The sequence below is a fragment of the Lactuca virosa genome, chromosome 3 (genome assembly GCF_052849685.1).
Source record: "Lactuca virosa cultivar CGN04683 chromosome 3, Lactuca_virosa_CGN04683_v6, whole genome shotgun sequence".
Taxonomy (NCBI): Eukaryota; Viridiplantae; Streptophyta; class Magnoliopsida; order Asterales; family Asteraceae; genus Lactuca; species Lactuca virosa.
This window is the reverse complement of record NC_136428.1, coordinates 118,278,548-118,286,223: the sequence shown is the minus strand read 5'-3', so window position 1 is coordinate 118,286,223 and position 7,676 is coordinate 118,278,548. Positions and strand designations below refer to the sequence as shown.

Genomic DNA, 7,676 nt, shown 5'->3' with positions numbered 1-7,676 from the left:
CCCCTCGATGATTTAGTGATGACACCCTAAGCGCTTGGCCGAGCATGGACTGATTTGATTTGTTCAATTAGTCAGTCGTCATAAATCAAAAATTAGGAAACAAAACTTGGACAGAGAGACTGATTATAATCCATGTCTCATGTCCATAGGATATCTTGCAGAACAGAAGAATATTTGATCCCTTATCTAAAGGACGCGTTACTGATATGATCAGAGTTCGACAACGGATTTTGAAAGCTACGATTGCTAATAAGATTTTGAAGTCATACTTGCAATAATAGTTATTAGACTTATCCAAGTGGGAGATTGTTGGATTAGGTATCTAATCCAATAACTATATTTGGTATGTACTTGATTTGATTATGAGCATTGTGCTTTTGGGTTGCCTTCACTCATGCAACTTGATAGGATGACAAGTGGAGAGAGAGAGAGAGAGAGAGAGAGAGAGAGTAGGATTTATTATATAAATAATAATTTGGTACTCATAATGATTTTATTAATATATTACAAGATTAATATATTATTTGGAAATTATATTATTAATTGGTAATTAATCAGAAATTAATTTGATATTAATTTTGTGATTAAAAGGAACTGGTTGATAATTGAGGGGATGTTTTACAAAGTTGTGAAACTGGGCTATGGACTCTTTTTAGATGGGGTGGACGAAATCTATAGGAGACCCTATAGAATTTCGTCCACGGCAGGGGCGGAGCTAGAATTTTAGATTAGCGGGGGCTTAGACGTACATCGTAATATATATATATATATATATATATATATATATATATATATATATATATATATATATATATATATATATATATATAATAAACCATTTGAGTGAGATATATGTCTATATTGTATGTGAGTTTATAGTCTTACATCATAAAGAGATATTGTAATATGGAAAGTAATAATACATATTGCAATGTTATTTGTATAGTTATAACTTTGATGTTTTCTGAAAAAGTTAAGTAATAAATAATGAATAATATATAACAAAACATTAATATTCAATAACATTAATTACATTTTAATACATACAAAAAGAGATGAAGCATACAATTGATGTTGGGCTTTGAAAGAGATGGAGCATATAGTTGATGGTGGGCTTTGGCCTTTGAGTGGTAATATACTAATGTCTATGGTGTTAAGGGGCACAACACCCACTAGCCCCCCTACTGGCTCCGCCCATGGTCCAAGGCCTCTGGAGTTGGAGTCCATGAGTTGCTTGTGGCCTAAGCAAGGAATTAGGGTTTCCTCCAGAAACCTAGTAGCCCACACAGCTATATAAACCCCCAATTCATGAGGATTTCGACCCTATGCATTCCAGAGAGAAACCCTGGCCGATTTCCTGTCTCTCTAGTCATCCTTGTTGCATTATGAACTACTAGAAAAACAACCTTTTACGAAGCGAAAAGTGTGTCGTAAAACGCTCAGACGACGTGCAAATGCGTGTCAAGGAAGGCCCTGTCATAACGAGAGACGGCACGCTTTTGTGCGTCGTCTATTTACGACGCGCATTTACGACGCACATTTATGACACGCATTTACGACGCGCAGTTATGACACGCAATGCGTATCAAGGAAGGCCCTGTCATAAAGGAAGACGACACACATTTGTGTGTCGTAACCTTACTACACGCGTGTTTATGACACACAATGCGTATCAAGGAAGCCCCTGTCATAAATGAAGATGACACGCATTTGCGTGTCATAAACTTCAATAACCATTTTCGATATGCATTTACGACGCGTCTTTACGATACTCATTTACAAATAATACAAAAATATGTAAAGAAATCAATTTCATCCAATAACATCATGTCAAAAAACTATAATACATTGATATTAAGGGGATCTAATTGTACATTGTTATTAAGAGGTTTTCCCTAACTATATAACCTAATACTATATTGCTATTAAGGGACACCTTCTGCAATGTAATGCTATACAAACTAAAAAGATATACACAAAGATGATAAATTTCAAATTCCAACTAAGTAGAGTTGCATCTTGCCTTTCATAATTCCTTAAGACTAATGAACCCCTGCTTCGATAATTCTTGTGACCCGATCAAATAAAAGTCAAAATATTAATATGCTAATATAATTATTAGAGGAATCAAATATGGAATGTTAGTTGTAAAAGATGAAATTACCCTTTTCTCCATCCAAAGAATGTGGGACCGCACTTGACAATATGATATTTGATCCATGTGATGTTCCGGGTTCCATTAAAACCTGTTCTGCATTGAAAATATGTGCACAAGTATGTATCGATAGTAGATAACTTTGTGGTGTTCCGGGTTCCATTAAGAAATGTAGTCAGATTGTTAGAAGTTAGAAGTTATTCAAGTGGATAAAATTTACCAATAGTAGACGTGTTTCCCACCGGCCAACCACCAAAAGGGTGAGTGGATGTTTCTTACACCAATGAACCATACAAGGAAAGCTCCCTGGCTACAACACTTCTTAAGGGATTCCTGCAACCACATGTTTTATACAAACCTAATTAAGCAAATGTATAATGTAGAGATTTAAGTTGAAATAACACAACTGTTATACTATAAAAAATAAAAAGATAAGAAAGAAAGAAAGGGAAAATTGAACATAAAAGGAACATACAACTGTCCTGCTGTCCAACTTTCTCCTGCATCATAATTGAAGTCGAAATAAGACATTTCTTGTTCCAAACTATATGAAAAAAAGTCAAAAACAGCAAGAGTACCTGAAGTTGAGGTAGATCAGATCGCAGTAAATTTAGTTGGTTTTGGCAAAGAAGCCAAAGTCACACAGTGACTCATGCATCTGTCCTGCTGTCCCCTAAAAAAACTGCCACAACCAGCAACAAACCACCAAAAAATACATCATCAGAAAAAAAAAATGAAAGTAGCATTTAGCCCAAAATATACATCAAGAAATTACAAGATACACCCACCAGTGTGTCGCCTGTAAACACAGCAGGGTCCTCTTCTTCTATAGTAGTGTTTAATAGCTGAAAACATTAAAAAATGATTATTACTAATGTATCAAGATTCTATAATATATAGTAGTGTTTAATAGCAATAAAGATACATGATCAAAATTAATTACCTGATGGAGACATACACTTGAATACAAAAAGTGTAAGAATAACCTCAACAGAGAAAGACCCACGATCAACAAAATCACCATTAAACAAATATGGATTTTCATCAGAGGGAAGACCATTGAGTGCAAAGATGTTTAGCAAATCAAAAAACTGCATTCGTATAAAGTGGTTCATCAGAAAAGAAAAAAAGATACAAAATGGTACTTTTTCTCTCATTTTCTCAAACATTTTTTAGAAATTGTTTACCTGACCATGCACATCACCACAAACTGTGAAGTGTTTTCCATATGGAACTTTTACATCAAAAAGAGAAGGCAAATCCATTAGAATGTCCTTTGTTTGCATGACAATCTGAAAAGCATACCAGCAACAATAACATTAAAACTAAGAGAAGATAGAGTATGATATTGAATTGATAGCAATCAAAAATTAAATATTTTGATAAGAAGTATATATGTAATATGTATACCGTTTATGTTAGGATTTCTGATTCTTGAAGTCATCCATCATTTTCTTCATGATTTATGATTTTTGAAGTCATCCATCATTAAACATTTAAGAATGTATTTAATGTCGAGGTGTTTCATTGGATTTGTTTCTACATATCTTTGTTACTATTGAAACATATTTAAATTCAACAAAGATGATTTAGCTACGAACCTGATCCATTCCCCTTTTCCACTTCCATATATATGCGGTTGGTTGACTTTTGAAGCCTGAACAATAGAATTAGAATCTTAAAGGAGAGAACAATAACCAAAGCCCAAAATCAATAGTACAATGAAAAAAAATTGCCTTGTGATATATTTATTTTTTGAATCCCAGTGCTGACTTGCAGTGTTCATGAGATTGTTGATTGCTTTAAGCTTTTTTGATGCAGCAAATTACATATGCTCATGGTATGCTTTTCAGTGTTCATGAGAAAAACAGAGGCCAGAGCAGATCTAACATGCTGAGAAGAATCTGAAGACAACTTCTACATATCACATATCATTATGAGAAAAAATTAGATAACCAAATTTTTTTAAGTTTTTTTTTATGAAAAGAAAGACCTTGACACATGGTAGAATATGCTGAATTGCAAGTTCTGAACTACAAATACGGGAGAATTTAGTGACTTTTCCAGCAGCTGTAATACGTGCTTCTACTTCATTGTCTCTAAGTAGCCGAACATATGCTGGAACCAAATTCATTCTATATTCATGATTCACAACAACATATATATTCAGCAAATGATTATCTAAAATGGATTTTGTAGATTCAAAATATATTTATTAAAATGAAAAATATAGTTACTTGGTAGGTTCAGGTCCCACAGGAGCAGCAAATTTGCCCATCACAATAACAAGCACAAGCACAAACACAAACACCCCATCACAATAACACCTTATATAAACACCAAAAAAAAAGAATATCAAAACCTTATATAAACACTTTATATAAAATGGCTACTTACTAATTCCTTGAGGAGCAAAAACTTTAAAAGAGGCCTCAATGGCTTCTTTATGTTTATCTTCATCAGGTGCGATTGTTTTTGCTTGTATTAGTTCCTAAAGAGCAAATATGTTACAAACTTACAATACTGAAAGGGTAACTTGGTAATTTGGAGTAAACCTTGAAAGTCAAAAACTAACTTTTTAAGTTCAGGCCATGGATTGTTTAGGCGAAGATCATCAAGAAAATGGGTGTCATTGAAATGCCATTAGCAGCTCCTCGCTCACGTTGGGGCTTTATTTATTTAATTATTTAATTATTTAATTATTTAATTATTTATTTATTTATTTATATATAGCTCAAACAGATTAATATGGGTGGCAGTGGCAGCTCCACAAGCTCAAACATATTAAAGTGTATGAGGGATCTTTGTAGATATAACAGTAGAACATTTCCAGAAGGATCTTTATAACTTGATGATATATCAAAGAAAACGGTCAAAAAAGTGTCTTTATCAAGTCCACATAGCTTCCATGATGTGGTGTTCCCTTGACCTATCATTCTACAAATGCACATGATAACCATTTTGTAGATATAACAATAGAACATATCATTAGTATACAAAACAATGATTCCCCAAACCGAATTTGGAGAAAAAAAACTAAATATATTCTGACCAGTACAATTGCAAATATGCACCATGGAATCCTTCATCAAATGTTTTGGATTCACCAAGTTGGGCAACTTCAAACTTGAGATAATCAGGCTTCTCCATTGTTTTGTAATATTTTCCTGCAAATTAAATGATAATCAACCAAACAATTTTTCAAACACAGAAACATATAATTACAGAAAAAGAACTTGGGAGAATCTGCAAAAAGATTTGTTACAAAGTATGATGATCGGAGAATAATAATAAACATCAAATTAGTTGGAATTAGGGCTCCACCTGGAACTCTGGGTCGAAAAGCAACATTGTTTCTTGAGCCTGGAGTATCTCCATACATGCTAAAAAAACAGTTCAGCACAGAGTCGGTTTAAGCAAACCTCAAACCACAATCTCCTGTTAAACTCAATCAGACATGATAATCTGTAGCTACCTCCATAATTTGGGTCACCTATTCCAACCTGCTCACTTATGTGGACCTGCAAATACACATTACAAAACAGTTAATCACCAAAATGTAACAAATTACAAAACTAAAAAAATAATAACAACTAAAACTACAAGAAACAGTTACACAAATTGATAAGAAAGAATCAAACAAAAAACCGCTCCTACGTAAATTTAGAACTGTAGCACCCCGTGATGATAGTTCCATTGATGGAAAGAAAAACTTGCAAGCATCATACATTAAAAATCATTTCAAACTCAGATAATAAGGCAAACAGATGGCACACCAGCTATTATACTAATGATCATTTCAATTTTATTTGAATCAGCCTTGACTTTGAAATCATATAAGAAGAAAAATATGTAAATTAATAGTATGTATGTATTCCATAATTATTATTCAGAAATTTGGTTTATATCAATTGAAAAAGGTAAGATAATAACTTCATGATGGCTTACAGTGTTAATGAGATCAATGATAACGGGAAGTTTTTGGTGAGCCAACTTTAAATTTTCAACCATCTTCTGCCATGGCCATGCTGATGAAGATGTTGTATCTTTGGAAGAGCTAACAACAATGTCATCTTTTTTTTGTTTCTTGTTTGGGCCTTCCCTTTCTACAGCCGAAGCAAAGTGTATTCTCCAAATTCGATTCATTCTGTTATCATCATAACTTAAATCGCTGCAAACATCACACTAATAAGATCAGAAAATGGATTAAAGATTACCAACTTGGAAGTACATATGCTGTCAATAAAGGAAAAAAATAGTTGCAATCTATATTAACTGAGAAACTTTTTTTTCAAAAACTTGGATCAGATTTAGATATAATTCATTATCAGAATGCTCGTCAAATTTTTTTTAGCTTGAATCTATCTCAAGTAGCTGATAAGTTATTAATAAATTCCTGAATCTAGCAGCAGAAGTGGTGATGCTTTCTTTTCCTATTCTTTATTAATGGCTATGTTTCAATGATGTGTTGTACATAACTGTTTGAGATACTCATATTATATTTGTAATTCCCCTTTCCAGGCCAAAAAAGATGGATTTCAAGATGTTTTTTTGTGTCATTTGACACTACATTTGGAAGTTGCAATTCTTTTTCTAACCAGAATCTTATCGTGGGAAGCAAAGAGTTGTACTATATCACACCCTTTGTTCATTGAGGACTTTTATGAAACAGGTATGTCCTTCTAGACCAGTACCTTAGATATGTCTGATATGTCTGATCATAGAAGATAGAATGGCAAGGAGAAGACAGTAATCATAACTGAACAGTCAACATCAATTTATGGAAAAAAATCACCTGCAAGACTGGTGCTTGAAGGCACATGAGAGTCAACAATATTTTTTTCCAACGTCATCTGCCCCCAACCTTAAATATATATTGACAAAATATCATGTTAGAAACAGATTGTTGGTATCCTTTCTACAACATAAATAGCCAAAAAAAATTATATACAAACTGATAAAGATTAATGAACAATTTAGTAAATCACTAAATTGCCACCTTATCCAAGGATGTGCAAGGTCCTATGATTCCCTGAACAGGATCTGCATATTTGTCCAGATCTTTATGTGAACGAACAGGATTTGAGAGATCTTTGGAGATAATCTGAAAGAAGATTGAAGGGGGATGGAGGGTTGGGTTTAATGGGAAGTAGAAATGATTCAATGGAAAAAAGGATATCAAAATGGATTACTGAACCAGGGCCTTCTGTGCAGGAACCTCTGATTAGTGCCACCATACGAGCAATTGTTCCAGGAAAGCAAGCTCCAAGCAGACCTGCTGCAAATGTGACTCCAGTACACCTTAATGAACGATTTGTTTTTGAAGAGACAAACTGATAGTCTACGACATCAGATATTGAGAATGAAACACAGATTTCGGTGAAGCTAATGGATGATTTTGATGTAGACGATTGCCATTCAGATGATGATGGAATAGATCATAGTCAAAAGGAGGCCCAACGTTCTCTGGAATTACCTGTTGCTAAAGAGCTAGAACCATTTAATTTTGAAGAAACAAACA

General features: G+C 33.6%; 2 long non-coding RNA genes across 3 annotated transcripts; both read right to left on the bottom strand.

Moving 5' to 3' along the window:
- Positions 1 to 1,980: 1,980 nt before the first annotated feature.
- Positions 1,981 to 3,176, bottom strand: LOC145162574 (uncharacterized). Of its 2 annotated transcripts, none has more exons than XR_013739186.1 (7): positions 3,099 to 3,176; positions 2,944 to 3,000; positions 2,734 to 2,837; positions 2,631 to 2,655; positions 2,376 to 2,488; positions 2,165 to 2,251; positions 1,981 to 2,067 (listed from the first exon to the last, which is right to left on the bottom strand). It is a non-coding gene; the product is annotated as an uncharacterized LOC145162574 (long non-coding RNA). The 2 variants fall into 2 exon arrangements; XR_013739185.1 differs by having other exon boundaries at positions 2,165 to 2,246.
- Positions 3,177 to 4,408: 1,232 nt separating this feature from the next.
- LOC145163186 (uncharacterized) lies at positions 4,409 to 4,869 on the bottom strand. The gene is made up of 3 exons (XR_013739630.1): positions 4,731 to 4,869; positions 4,553 to 4,646; positions 4,409 to 4,482 (listed from the first exon to the last, which is right to left on the bottom strand). It is a non-coding gene; the product is annotated as an uncharacterized LOC145163186 (long non-coding RNA).
- Between the last annotated feature and the right edge of the window lie 2,807 nt (positions 4,870 to 7,676).